The sequence below is a fragment of the Moschus berezovskii genome, chromosome X, assembly GCF_049115385.1.
Source record: "Moschus berezovskii isolate FMDL1 chromosome X, NW_MosBer_1.0, whole genome shotgun sequence".
NCBI classification, from domain to species: domain Eukaryota; kingdom Metazoa; phylum Chordata; class Mammalia; order Artiodactyla; family Moschidae; genus Moschus; species Moschus berezovskii.
In genome coordinates, this window is record NC_142488.1 from 113,869,492 (window position 1) to 113,883,895 (window position 14,404).

Consider the following 14,404-nt stretch of genomic DNA (forward strand, 5'->3'; position numbering starts at 1 on the left):
TTTACTTCTTCTTTTCCAATTTTTATTCCTTTTATGTCTTTTTCTGCTCTGATTGCTGTGTCCAAAACTTCCAAAACTATGTTGAATAGTAGTGGTGAGAGTGGGCACCCTTGTCTTGTTCCTGACTTTAGGGGAAATGCTTTCAGTTTTTCACCGTTGAGGATAATGTTTGCTGTGGGTTTGTCATATATAGCTTTTATTATGTTGAGGTATGTCCCTTCTATTCCCACTTTCTGGAGGGTTTTTATCATAAATGGATGTTGAATTTTGTCGAAGGCTTTCTCTGCATCTATTGAGATAATCATATGATTTTTATTTTTCAGTTTGTTAATGTGGTGTATTACGTTGATTGATTTGTGGATATTGAAGAATCCTTGCATTCCTGGGATAAAGCCCACTTGGTCATGATGTATGATCATCTTAATATGTTGTTGGATTCTGATTGCTAAGGATTTTTGCATCTATGTTCATCAGTGATATTGGCCTGTAGTTTTCTTTTTTTGTGGGATCTTTACCAGGTTTTGGGATTAGGGTGATGGTGGCCTCGTAGAATGAGTTTGGAAGTTTCCCTTCCTCAGCAATTTTCTGGAAGAGTTTGAGTAGAATAGGTGTTAGCTCTTCTCTAAATTTTTGGTAGAATTCAGCTGTGAAGCCGTCTGGACCTGGGCTTTTGTTTGCTGGAAGATTCCTGATTACAGCCTCTAGTTCCGTGCTTGTGATGGGTCTATTCAGATTTTCTATTTCTTCCTGGTTCAGTTTTGAAAGTTGTACTTTAAAAATATGGAATGCTTCACGAATTTGCGTGTCATCCTTGCACAGGGGCCATGCTAATCTTCTCTGTATCGTTCCAATTTTAGTATACGTGCTGCCAAAGTGAGCACTCTGCCTGTGTTTCTGTTGAGCATTCACTTACATTTTGATTGTCCAGTATGCATCCTAGTGGGCCTGAAAGATCCTGGGGTGTACTCAGGTAGTTAGTTATACAAAAGTGTGTTCTAGAGTCCTCCTTGTCATGGAGAAAGACTTAGAAAAAGGTATGATTTCATCTTTCCTGGGCAACTGCACATAGAGTAATTTCAGCCACTGATGAGGAAAAAGAAGAGTATGAGCTTGGAAGCCAAACCTGGGTATAGATACCAGCTCCAAAATTTACTAGTTATGTGCTTTTATTCATAAACATGTACCTCTGTGAGACTCAATTTCCTGATTTGTTAACTGGGAATAACTACCTCTGCTTAGGGTTTTGGGAGGATTAAATATAATAATGTGTATAAATGCTTAGCGCCGTGCCCAGCCCAAAGTAGGCATTCAATGAATGTTAGCTCATACTCCTGTCCCAAACTTGTCAGCAAAAGTAAAGGGGACTTAATTTAAAATCTGAGAAATGGGAGTACAAAATTTATATATAACAGTACCCCCAAAAAATATATTATTCCAACGATGATTTAAAGACATCTGATGACCTGTTTGGTGAGATACGTTTTGAGCTAAGTTTTTATGAATGGTTAAGGTAAAGGGTGTATGGGATGGGAAGGAGGGTTTTCTAGGTATCTAGAACAGCCAGAGTTCATCATTGAAAACTGAAGTTGCTGGAGACAGCCATACTCTGATGAGGATGAGATAAGCCAGGGGTTTGAAGCCTGTGTAGATTACAGTGGGCCCCAGCAGAAAATGGGAATCCCAGCCAAATTTGAGGGGGAAGATGTGCTCTAACACTCAAACTTTCTTGTGGAATCTTGGCTCCTCCATGCAAAAGTGTTCAGCGAAGGAGCAGAGCCCTTAAAGAGGTCACAGAAGTCTTGTAGGCAAATCTACAAGGGCTATTCATAATGATTTTCTTGGTGGATTTTAGCTTTTACTCAATACCAAATGAATTTTTGTTGAGAAAACACAACAGAAACATCATTTTACCTTAATCCTGAAAGTTAAAACATGAACAGGGTTGTGGTTATGTTCAAGTTGGGATCTACCCCTGGGTAAACCATTTTCCCTCTCTGGACTTCAGCTTCTCTTTCGTACAATGCAGAGATTGGGACCATCGCTAAATTCTGGCTCTCATGTTTGAGAATTCTAAGAGACGTAGGAGAATTCTGGAAACCTAAAGCTACCTAACTTCTCTGCAGCTTAGGCAAGATTCGGTCACTCTTCCTGGAGCCCAAGTCCTGCAACCTCCTCCATACTTCTAAGTCCACTCTCAGATCCCCATTGGAAAAGCTCAATTGAAAGAAAACAATCAAAATGAGTTGATCTTAGTGATATCTTTATATGTGTGCTTCTTTTTTTAGTATGGGGGAGGGCACATGAAAATTCTTATTTACCTTGTAAGTTTTGCACATCCCACTTTGAGTGTTTCCCAAACAGTTTTTAGACTACAGTATTAAGTCAAAGGAAACGTTTTTTCCTCAAGTGAAAAGCATGTTCTCCATTGTCTTTCAGGACTATATATATTCATACTTCTGTATCCTCTAGGCAAAATCTTGCCCTTAATATTACCTTTGACAGCCTTCCAATTGTATCAGGATCAAGAAGTCTCAGCATTCCAGCAGGCAGGATTAGCTACAGTCCTTTGCAATCAGACAGCCATTTTGCTTTTTTGCATTTCTTTTTCTTGGGGATGGTCTTGATTCCTGTCTCCTGTACAATGTCACGAACCTCCGTCCATAGTTCATCTGGCACTCTATTAGATCTAGTCCCTTAAATCTATTTCTCATTTCCACTGTATAGTCATAAGGGATTTGATTTAGGTCATATCTGAATGGTCTAGTGGTTTTCTCCAGTTTCTTCCATTTCAGTCTGAATTTGGCAATAAGGAATTCATGATCTGAGCCACAGTCAGCTCCCGGTCTTGTTTTTGCTGACTGTATAGAGCTTCTCCATCTTTGGCTGCAAAGAATATAATCAATCTGATTTTGGTGTCGACCATCTGGTGATGTCCATGTGTAGAGTCTTCTCTTGTGTTGTTGGAAGAGGGTGTTTGCTATGACCAGTGCGTTCTCTTGGCAAAACTCTATTAGCCTTTGCCCTGCTTCATTCCATGCTCCAAGGCCAAATTTGCCTGTTACTCCAGGTGTTTCTTGACTTCCTACTTTTGCATTCCAGTCCCCTATAATGAAAAGGCCTTACAAATAGCTGTGAAAAGAAGGGAAGCAAAAAGCAAAGGAGAAAAGGAAAGAAATACCCATTTGAATGCATAGTTCCAAAGAATAGCAAGGAGAGATAAGAAAGTCTTCCTCAGAGATCAATGCAAAAAAATAGAGGAAAACAATAGAAGGAGAAAGACTAGAGACCTCTTCAAGAAAATTAGACACCAAGGGAACATTTTATGCAAAGATGAGCTCAATAAAGGACAGAAATTGTAGGGACCAACAGAAGCAGAAGATATTAAGAAGAGGTGGCAAGAATACACAAGAACTGTACAAAAAAGATCTTCACAACCCAGATAATCATGATGGTGTGATCACTCACCTAGAGCCAGACATCCTGGAATGTGAAGTCAAGTGGGCCTTAGGAGGCATTGTTACAAACAAAGCTAGTGGAGGTGATGGAATTCCAGTGGAGCTATTTCAAACCCTAAAAGATGATGCTGTGAAAGTGCTGCACTCAATAACACAGCAAATTTGGAAAACTCAGCAGTGATCACAGGAGTGGAAAAGGTCAGTTTTCATTCCAATCCCAAAGAAAGGCAATGCCAAAGAATGCTCAAACTACCCCACAATTGCACTCATCTCACACGCTAGTAAAGTAATGCTTAAAATTCTACAAGTCAGGCTTCAGCAATACATGAACCATGAACTTCCAGATGTTCAAGCAGGTTTTAGAAAAGGCAGAGGAACCAGAGATCAAATTTCCAACATCCGCTGGATCATGGAAAAAGCAAGCGAGTTCCAGAAAAAACATCTATTTCTGCTTTATTGACTCTGCCAAACCCTTTGACTGTGTAGATCACAATAAACTGTGGAAAATTTTGAAAGAGATGGGAATATCAGACCACCTGACCTGCCTCTTGAGAAATCTGTAGGCAGGTCAGGAAGCAATAGTTAGAACTGGACATGGAACAACAGACTGGTTCCAAATAGGAAAAGGAGTACGTCAAGGCTGTATACTGTCACCCTGCTCATTTAACCTCTATGCAGAGTACATCATGAGAAACGCTGGGCTGGAGGAAGCACAAGCTGGAATCAAGATTGCCCGAAGAAATATCAATAACCTCAGATATGCAGATGACATCACCCTTATGGCAGAAAGTGAAGAATAACTAAAGAGCCTCTTGATGAAATGAAAGAGGAGAGTGAAAAAGTTGGCTTAAAGCTCAACATTCAGAAAACTAAGATCATGGCATCCGGTCCCACCAATTCATGGCAAATAGATGGGGAAACAGTGGCAGACTTTATTTGGGGGGGCTCCAAAATCACTGCAGATGGTGATTGCAGCCATGAAATTAAAAGACACTTACTCCCTGCAAGGAAAGGTATGACCAACCTATACAGCATATTGAAAAGCAGAGACATTACTTTGCCAACAAAGATCCGTCTAGTCAAGCCATCTAGTTTTTCCAGTGGTCATGTATGGATGTGAGAGTTGGACTGTGAAGAAAGCTGAGCGCTGAAGAATTGATGCTTTTGAACTGTGGTGTTGGAGAAGACTCTTGAGAGTCCCTTGGACTGCAAGGATATTCAACCAGTCCATCCTAAAGGAGATCAGTCCTAGGTGTTCATTGGAAGGACTGATGTTGAAGCTGAAACTCCAATACTTTGGCCACCTGATGTGAAGAGCTGACTTGCTGGAAAAGACCCTTATACTGGGAAAGATTGAGGGCAGGAGGAGAAGGGGACAACAGAGGATGAGATGGTTGGATGGCATCACCGACTCAATGGACATGGGTTTGGGTGGACTCCGGAGTTGGTGATGGACAGGGAGGCCCAGCGTGTTGTGGTTCATGGGGTCGCAAAGAGTCGGATACGACTGAGCGACTGAACTGAACTGAATTTTGCAATCAGATCGAGACCCCTTTTGTCTTTTTTTTCTTTTTACTTTTTATTTTATATTGCAGTATATATAATTAACTTTGTTGCATTATTTTCGGGTGTACAGCAAAGTGATTCAGTTATACATATACGAGTATCTACCATTTTTCAAATTATTTTCCCATTTGGGCTGTTGCATAACATTGAGCAGGGTTTCCTGTGCTGTACAACAGGTCCTTGTTGGTTATCTATTTTAAATATAGCATTGTGTACATGTCCATGCCACACTCCCAATCTATCTAATTCCCCCTTTCATCCTTGACCCCGATGTTCCACTTCCTTTCCTTCTCTCTGCTAGCCATCATCCATACCTTCCTCTCCGCTGAGAGGTTTGGTTTGGCATTGCTTTCTCAAACCTGAGAATTCTGAAGAATGTTTCCAGGTAAGTCACTTTCCTAATAGGAACCCTTTTGCTTAATGGAAAGCAAGCACATATTTTCTGAACTCAAGTTCCAGCTGGGTCAATTCATTTCACAGGCCACAAATGTAAATTATTATGTACAAAGGGAAGCCCAGGATGTGAAAGCTCATTGCAAAATATACCCACTTCTGGGAACTGACTCAAAGCTCTCCCCTGCTGGAGGAGGGGTAGCAGGGTGAGGGACCATCTTCATAATTGTGGCCACTTGGTGTACTTGGAATAAATCAGACCTGGGAAGAAGGTAAAGTGTGGCTGACTGGTAGCATTTCTTCCCCAACCTATAAACGGAGCCCCCATTTAGAAGGCTGCTGTGCTCACCACTATACCACCAATGCTGCATGGCAGGGGGCCTTTTTAACCAAATGCATAAAGCCTTCTCCCACAGCCACAAAGTCAGAGCTGGCAAGTGCATTCTTTGGTTGAGATCTACAGTCAGTTCTCGCCTGCAGATGCCCATAAAGTACCTGCTAATACTCAAACTGCTCACCAGTTGTTTGGCTGCCAGTTTCCATCATGCGATCAGTGCTGGAAATCATGGATTTCAAGGGGATTAAAAGCCAAGTGAGGAAATGTTATATAAGAAACCTTATTAATGGGCATGATCAATCATCCCATGACATCTATTAAGTGTGCAACAGTCCACAGAGAAACTTTGAGATGACTCGTACCCTCTGTGAGTTTGCATTGCAGGCAGCCTATCCCAGGGCAATTATCTACCTATCAAATAGAAACATGAAGGATTTGTGCACAAGCACTGTAGCAGCCCCTTTCATCAACACTCAGTTGTTTTTATTCTTTAAAAAAAAATTTATTGAAGTATTGTTGATTTACAATGGTGTGTTAATTTCTGCAGTACAGTAAAGTGATTCAGCTATACATGTATTCTTTTCCAGGCTCCCCTGATAACTCAGCTGGTAAAGAATCTGCCTGCAATGCAGGAGACCCTGGTTCAATTCCTGGATTGGGAAAGATTACCCACTCCAGTATTCTTGGGCTTCCCTAGTGGCTCAGACAGTAAAGAATCCACCTGCAATGCGGGAGACCTGGGTCCAGTCCCTGGGTTGGGAAGATCTCCTGAAGAAGGGAAAGGCTACCCACTCCAGTACTCTTGCCTAGAGAATCCCATGGACAGATAAGCCTGGAGGGCTACAGTCCATGGGGTTGCAGAGTCAGACACGACTGAGCACAATATTCTTTTTCATATTCTTTTCCATCTTGGTTCAATCACAGGATATTGAATATAGTTCCCTGTGCTATACAGTAAGACCTTGTTGTTTATTTATTCTTTACTTTTTTTATATCAGACTTTGTGTGGTTGAGGATCAGAAGGCTTGCCTATTGTGCTTTTCTTAGACCTTAAGCAAATCTACTCCAGGTGGTCTTCTAAATTTTCTTTCAGGTGACAGTGCAAAACAGGTTTACTTTCACTCAGTGAAACTGACATAACTATTTGGGCATACTTTCTCAGTTTATGGTGTGGAGAGTGGGGTCACATAATTCGCCAGCAGGAATAGTAAGTTCATACTGAAGAACTGGATGAAAAAGAAAAATAGAAAATGCAGGATTATATGCATTGCTAGCTTCAGGGCCAACTTTAAACTTGACAAGTAGTTGGAAATAGCCTCTTCTGTGGGATATTTGGGTATCAGGAATACCTCAAACAATACTCTCCCACCAAATTGTTGTCTACAGTTTCTTCTATAACGGTTGCCCTTTTGCTTTAGGGTTTTGATCCTAATTCAAAACATAACTTCTTGGGACTTACCTGGTGGTCCAGAGCCTAAGACTCCAAGCTCCCAATGCATGGGACCTGGGTTTGCTCCCTGGTAAGGGAACTAGATCCCACATGCCACAACTAAGAGTTTGCATGCCACAACTAAAAAGATTCTGCATGCCACAATGAACAAAAGATCCTGTGTGCTATAACTAAGATCCAGCACAGCCAAATAGATAAATATTTTAAAAATAAAACATAGCTTCTTCATGGAGGGGCTCACAATTGAAGCTTTAATCACTCATGAAGAGTCTAGTCTGAGAAAAGGATAGGATTTAGAATGAAGGAGGAATTGTATTGGGGGAGAGGAAAAGGACACCGAACTGGGACACCAGGGGCACCTTCTGTTCACTGACTCTACAAATTAGCTAAGGTCCCATCCTAATAAAGCAGCTGAAGGAAGAGAAGATTTGCTGAGGGTCAGTGCATAATTAAAGGGAAACTTAAGCAAACACAATTATGAGGAATGAAGACCTCAGGGAAATCTTAATTTGCCTTGGGTAAATTGGGCTAGGTGTCGGTGAATATTTGTTTCTTATTCCGTTCCATAAAACCCACAGACTGACATCCACATGCAAACACAGAGGGGTCCTTGATCTTCCCATCTCAAACTCCTCGCACACAGAAGAGTTTGTGCTCTAGCATCTCAAATTTAGACAATTACTATCTATATTTTTGTGGAGATCAAATATGATTAAATCAGGTTAAACCAAAAACAAAATAACAAAATGTAGGTTCAAATGCGCTATGGGATGTGTACACATAGCTAATTCACTTTGCTGTATATTAGAAACTAACACAACATTGTAAAGCAACTATACTCCAATAAAAATTATTTTTTTAAAAGAATTTTATTTGGAAGGGAATCAGAATTTTGTTTTTATTCACTACACACTGGACCCAGGCCTTCTATTCTTGATTTAATAAAAGAGAAGAGCTTTGCTTGAGAATCAGCCCTCATTTCAAATCTAAAGGCATTTTTGATTACCTGATTTGCTTTGAAAAATAAGGGAAAGGCCTCTTTAAATTTGTTCTTTATCTCTGTGACGTGTTTTTACTGAAAAGATTTTGCCTCTTTTTGTCAAATGTATTACTTTGCTGTATGCTGTTGTAAGTTTTAATGTTTACACTTATATTAACATTGTCTGTTGGTAGTATATAGAAAGGCAATTAGATTTTTCTAATTAAAAAAAAACATGCTATGGGCATCTTTCCATGAATTCTTTTTAAAGAAAAGTACCCTTTGTATTAATAATAGGAATAGTCACATCCTGAAGTATTGGATTTGAGTTCAGACTTTTGAATATCAGGTTTCTTAGATATGGCAAAACATAACATGAAGTAACTGAATTGGGTTCATCATCTCTCTTTCCTCTGCCTCTTTTTCTGTTCTTCACTTGTATCTCAGCAATCACCTTCAGATTCCATATGTAGCTTCTCCCATTCACTTACTCTGCCACCATATACAATGAAAGTTGTCTGAAATTCCACGGAGACCAAAGAAGTTGTAAGAAATGGAGAGAATGGTTTGCATAAGGCTTGGGTTCCAAGCCCAGGTGAGCACTTGAATAAGAGCAGGAGAATAAATTTTCATTTGTCTCCTTTTATCTCACGTAATTTTTGGATGAATAAGAATTTCACAAAATGTCAACTTTCTGTTAATTAAAATATATCACTGACAGTATTAAATGTCAAATAAGCTGTATTAAAATATCTGTGACATATTACAGACACAATGTCATTAATGTATAAAAGTCCTTATGAATCAATAAGAAAAACTAATATCACAATAGAAATCTGAACAAAGAAAATAGAAAGGAAATTCTCAAGATAAAGCATAAACATGGACACAAAAAGTGAAAAGTTACTAACTTTGCTAACAATAAATGAAACGTTAGCAGAAAAGAACTTTCTTATATTCCCCTATCAAATGGGCAAATATATTATTCAATGCTAGTCAGCGGGCAGAGAGATAAGTACTCTCATATTCTGCTGATGGGAAAAGAAAATGATATGACCTTTCTGGAGGGCAAATTGGCAATATGTATCTAAAGCATTGAACATGTTCACAAATGTTTGGCCTGACATCCCTTCCTCTAGACATTTCTCCTTTGGAGATGCTGTATGAGTGTTTTCATCACAGCATTATTCACAATAGGTAGAGATTAGAAATAGCTGAAGTCTTCATGTTGGGGAATGGTTAAATGAATTATGGTATGTCTCAGTTCAGTTCAGTCGCTCAGTCGTGTCCGACTCTTTGTGACCCCATGAATCACAGCACACCAGGCCTCCCTGTCCATCACCAATTCTTGGAGCTCACTCAAACTCATGTCCACTGAGTCAGTGATGCCATCCAGCCATCTCATTCTCTGTCATCCCCTTCTCCTCCCGCCCCCAATCCTTCCCAGCATCAGAGTCTTTTCCAGTGAGTCAACTCGTCACATGAGTTGGCCAAAGTATTGGAGTTTCAGCTTTAGCATCAGTCCTTCCAATGAACACCCAGGATTGATCTCCTTTAGAATGGACTGGTTGGATCTCCTTGCAGTACAAGGGATTCTCAAGAGTCTTCTCCAGCACCACAGTTCAAAAGCATAAATTCTTCGGTGATCAGCTTTCTTCACAGTCCAACTCTCACATCCGTACATGACCACAGGAAAATCCATTGCCTTGACTAGACGGACCTTTGTTGGCAAAGTAATGTCTCTGCTTTTTAATATACTATCTAGGTTGGTCATAGCTTTCCTTCCAAGGAGTAAGCGTCTTTTAATTTCATGACTGCAATCAGCATCCGCAGTGATTTTGGAGCTCAAAAAAATAAAGTCTGACACTGTTTCCACTGTTACCCCATCTATTTCCCATGAAGTGGATGGAATATTGTATAGCCATTAAAATTATGATTTGAAACATTTAATAACATAAGAAAATGTCCATGATATGTCAAATTTTTTAAAAGATAGGACACAAATTGTTCAATCCATTCTACTAAAATAAAAATTCTACAGAATATTTATATTTAAGCGAATGGAAAGAAATACACCAATGCTAACAGTGGTTATCTCTGAGCTGTAGAGTCACCCATACTTTTATTTTTTTCATCTTTGTGTCTTCTCAAATGTCCAAATTAAGCATGTGTTAATTTTGTACTTAGAAAAACACAGATGCTACCTCAGAAGAAAAAAGACATTTGTAAAGTGCTTTGAGTCCATTAGAGTCTACTTCCCACACAATGACACAGTGTTCCCAGGTTCCTCATCTACCGCAAGAAAAAGCAACTTACAACCCTTCCCTCAGCCTCTGTGCCTTTGTCTGCTTAATTCTGGATTATATATATATATATATATATATATCAGAGAAGGCAATGGCACCCCACTCCAGTACTCTTGCCTGGAAAATCGCATGGGCTGAGGAGCCTGGTAGGCTGCAGTCCACGGGGTAGTGAAGAGTCGGACACGACTGAGCAACTTCCCTTTCACTTTTCACTTTCATGCATTGGAGAAGGAAATGGCAACCCACTCCAGTGTTCTTGCCTGGAGAATCCCAGGGACAGGGGAGCCTGGTTGGCTGCCATTTATGGGGTCACACAGAGTCGGACACGACTGAAGCGACTTAGCAGCATATATATATATATATAGCTTCTGGGGTGGCTCAGTGGTAAAGAATCCACCTGTAATGCAGGAGACCTGGGTTCGATCCCTAGGTCGGGAAGGTCCCCTGGAGAAGGAAGTGGCAACCCACTGCAGTACTGTTTCTTGGAGAATTCCATGGACAGAGGAGCCTAATGGGCTACAGTCCAGGGGGTCGCAAAGAGTCAGACATGACTGAGCGACTCACACTTTCACTTTCAAGGTGATGATAATGCACAACCAGAGTTGAGAAACGCAGAGGTAAGCAAAGACACAGAAAAATAAAGCAATGCTTTCTTAAGCTGAATTCAGTTGAGCAAGATAGGCAGGATTGAAACTGACCCTCAGAGGATCTTTCTACACTACTGTCCTCTGAGATACCCACAAGGTACCAGTCGTTCATTTGTTAAATGCCATAGCCTAAAGATCACAGCTCCCACATCACCAACTTCCACATTCATTATCTGCATGACCCCAGGAGATGGGACGATCCCAAAATAATGCTCAACATCTTCTTTTCCTTTCCTTCCAAACTCACCTGTGTATAAGGCCACTGCTGAAAGGCACCTGTGTTAGTTGGAAGGGTAACACATTACTCCATTAGCCATTTTTATGCCGGCACCTAGAAAGGGACAGAATGCTGAGAGACAGGGACATAGGACAAGGGTGTTTAGACGTGGGGAAGGAGGAAAAACAAGGCCAGAAGTGGTGGTGATAGGTCCAGTTTGGCTACTGGATAGACAGGGAACATCAGGATCTTGTGTGACGTCAAGAAGATGGAAGGGCTCTGTCCACTTTGTAATATTGCCAAGGGCATCCATAAACAAGACCTATCGAGTAGGCTTGGCAGCATAACGTACTTGAAAGAACACTAAATTGGAAGTGAAGGCACTTGCTTCTAGGGCCAGGACTAGGGTGAGGCAAGTGAGAATACATTTGGACAACTCTGAGAAAGTGGCTTTTTACGGGGTGGGGGGAAGTGAGGAGATACTGGTCAGTTATGCAAGCTGAATAAGTTCTGGAGAGCTAAGGTACATGGTGGTGTACCTTAACTACAGTTAACAATACTTCTGGTGACTACAGTAAGCAAGACTGTATTGCACACTTGGCATTTGCTGAGGGTAAATATTAAGTGATCTCACCACACACACACAAAAGAACTAAAATGGTAATTAAGTCCGATGACAGATGTATTCATTAGCTTGACTGTGCTGATCACTTCACATCGTAAACATATATCAAAATATCAAGCTGTATACCTTAAATATATATACTTTCTAGGTGTCAATTATACCTCAAGACAATTGAAAAAATAAAATAAAACCAAAAATAAAAGGCTGCTTCTCTGGCTTTACTCTACTACCGGCCCTGCTGACTTAGGTTCTAGTCTTGCTTCTGACTTTATACTAGCTATGTGATCTTGGGCAAGTCACTTCTCTCTAAACACCACCCCTCCAAACCAGAGCAGCTCCAATTCTATCTGTCTTATAGGTTGGGCTTCCATAAAATTTTCATTTGGAAAAAGAGTTCCAGAGCTTTAAATTTTTTTCTATGACTTCTCTAAATCATCTGTAAGAGTCCTTCTAGCTTGTAATGTGTGATTCTATGACTGAAAAATGCAAACCACAAGAATTTTCATGGGCCATTTTGAGTCTTTTTCAAATTGAAAAGGCAGTTTCCAGCACAGTCCAATGGGACAAATATTGAGTCACCCTCTGGGAAAGATCAATTTTCCTCTCTTGATCCCTGGTGGCTCAGATGGTAAAGAATCTGCCTGCCATGCAGGAGAGCCAGGTTCGATCCCTGGGTCAGGAAAATCCCCTGGAGAAGGGAATGGCAACCCATTCCAGTATTCTTGCCTGGAGAATTCCATGGACAGAGGAGCCTGGCCAGTTACAGTCTATGGGGTCGCAAAGAGTCAGACATGAGTGAACAACTAACACAGAGAACATTTCTAGGGGGTCAGCAGTCCCTTTGGGAGCATTATGGGAAATTCCCTGAAAATCCTCACCAGGTACAGAGTGCTATAAATGTCAGTGCTTCTGTGGAGTCCATTTGTCAATATTAGAGCCCCCCCCAACCATCATCTGGGGACTCTTAGACACCATGTCAGAAGTATAGATGGTGTGGCTCGGAAAGACCTGGGACAGGTTCATGAGCAACAACAGGTGTTGCCAGCCCATGCTGAAATATGTAAAGCAGAAAGGAGAAAATTATCCCCAGCTCTATTTCCTTGGGTGTCTTCATTACCAACATCCATATGTCAGTATCTTATTTTTTATTCTATTGTGTTTTCAGATCAAATACTAAATTTGTTCAGTGTAGAGTAGCTTTTCACTTTGTACACTGAACAAAATCCTGCCCTTCATTCCCCTTGTGAAAATGATTTTGACAATTGTAGATTTGAGATTTCTTTTTTTTGTATCTGCTGTCATTCCTGTCATGAGGTCAACCTAACAATCACAGATTGAATTCCCTAGGAGCAGATTCTGAGGTGGAAATTTGCATGCAAAATTTTATTGCAGAGTACTCTCATTAAAAACACTTATGGGAACCAACAAAGACAAACTGTATAACACCGGGAACTCTACTTATTATTCTGTGATAACCTGTATGAGAAAAGAATCTAAAAAAGAATAAATATATATATATGTGTGTGTAAATATATATGTATATATATATATATATTCACTGAATCACTTTGCTGTACACCTGACACTAACACAACATTCTAAATCAACTCTACTCCAATAAAATCAAAATTAAAAAAAAAACACTTGTGGGAGGAAAAGAAGGAAGCAGCTTTGAGCAGAAGAAGATAGGCTGTACAATCATAACAAGGCCTCAAGCTATCCTTCACGTAGCCCTGAAGTTGGGATGGCCCATTAGAGTTACCCTATTTGGAGTGAAAATATCTACTTCTGCTTCATTGACTACACCAAAGCCTTTGACTGTGTGGATCACCACAAACTGTGGAAAATTCTTAGACCATACCACCTTAACTGCCTCCTGAGAAACCTGTATGTAGGTCAAGAAGCAACAGTTAGAACTGGACATGGAATAATGCACTGGTTCAAAATTGGGAAAGGAGTAAGTCAAGGCTGTATATTGTCACCCTGCTTATTTAACTTATATGTAGAGTACATCATGCAAAACGCTGGGTTAGATGAAGCTCAAGCTGGAATCAAGATTGCTGGGAGAAATATCAATAGCCTCATATATGCAGATGACACCACCCTAATGGCAGAAAGCAAAGAGGAACTAAAGAGCCTCTTGATGAAAGAGGAGAGTGAAAAAGCTGGCTTAAAACTCAACAATCAAAAAACTAAGATCATGGCATCTTGTCCCATCACTTCATGGCAAATAGGGGAAAAAGTGGAAGCAGTGATAGATTTTACTTTCTTGGGCTCCAAAATCACTGTGGATGGTGACTGCAGACATGAAATTAAAAGACCCTTGCTCCATGGAAGGAAAGCTATGACAAACCCAGACAGTCTATCCAAAAGCAGAGACATCATTTGTTGACAAAGTCCATCTAGTCAAAGCTATGGTTTTTTCTAAT

The 14,404-nt window shown here is 40.4% G+C and overlaps 1 protein-coding gene and 1 non-coding gene across 4 annotated transcripts in view; one reads left to right on the forward strand and one right to left on the reverse strand.

Moving 5' to 3' along the window:
* Positions 1–14,404, forward strand: part of GRIA3 (glutamate ionotropic receptor AMPA type subunit 3) — a 314,305-nt gene that overhangs the window by 142,824 nt on the left and 157,077 nt on the right. The gene's annotated exons all lie outside the window — the stretch shown is intronic.
* LOC129535376 (U6 spliceosomal RNA) lies at positions 775–881 on the reverse strand. Its single transcript, XR_008681637.2, has one exon. It is a non-coding gene; the product is annotated as a U6 spliceosomal RNA (small nuclear RNA).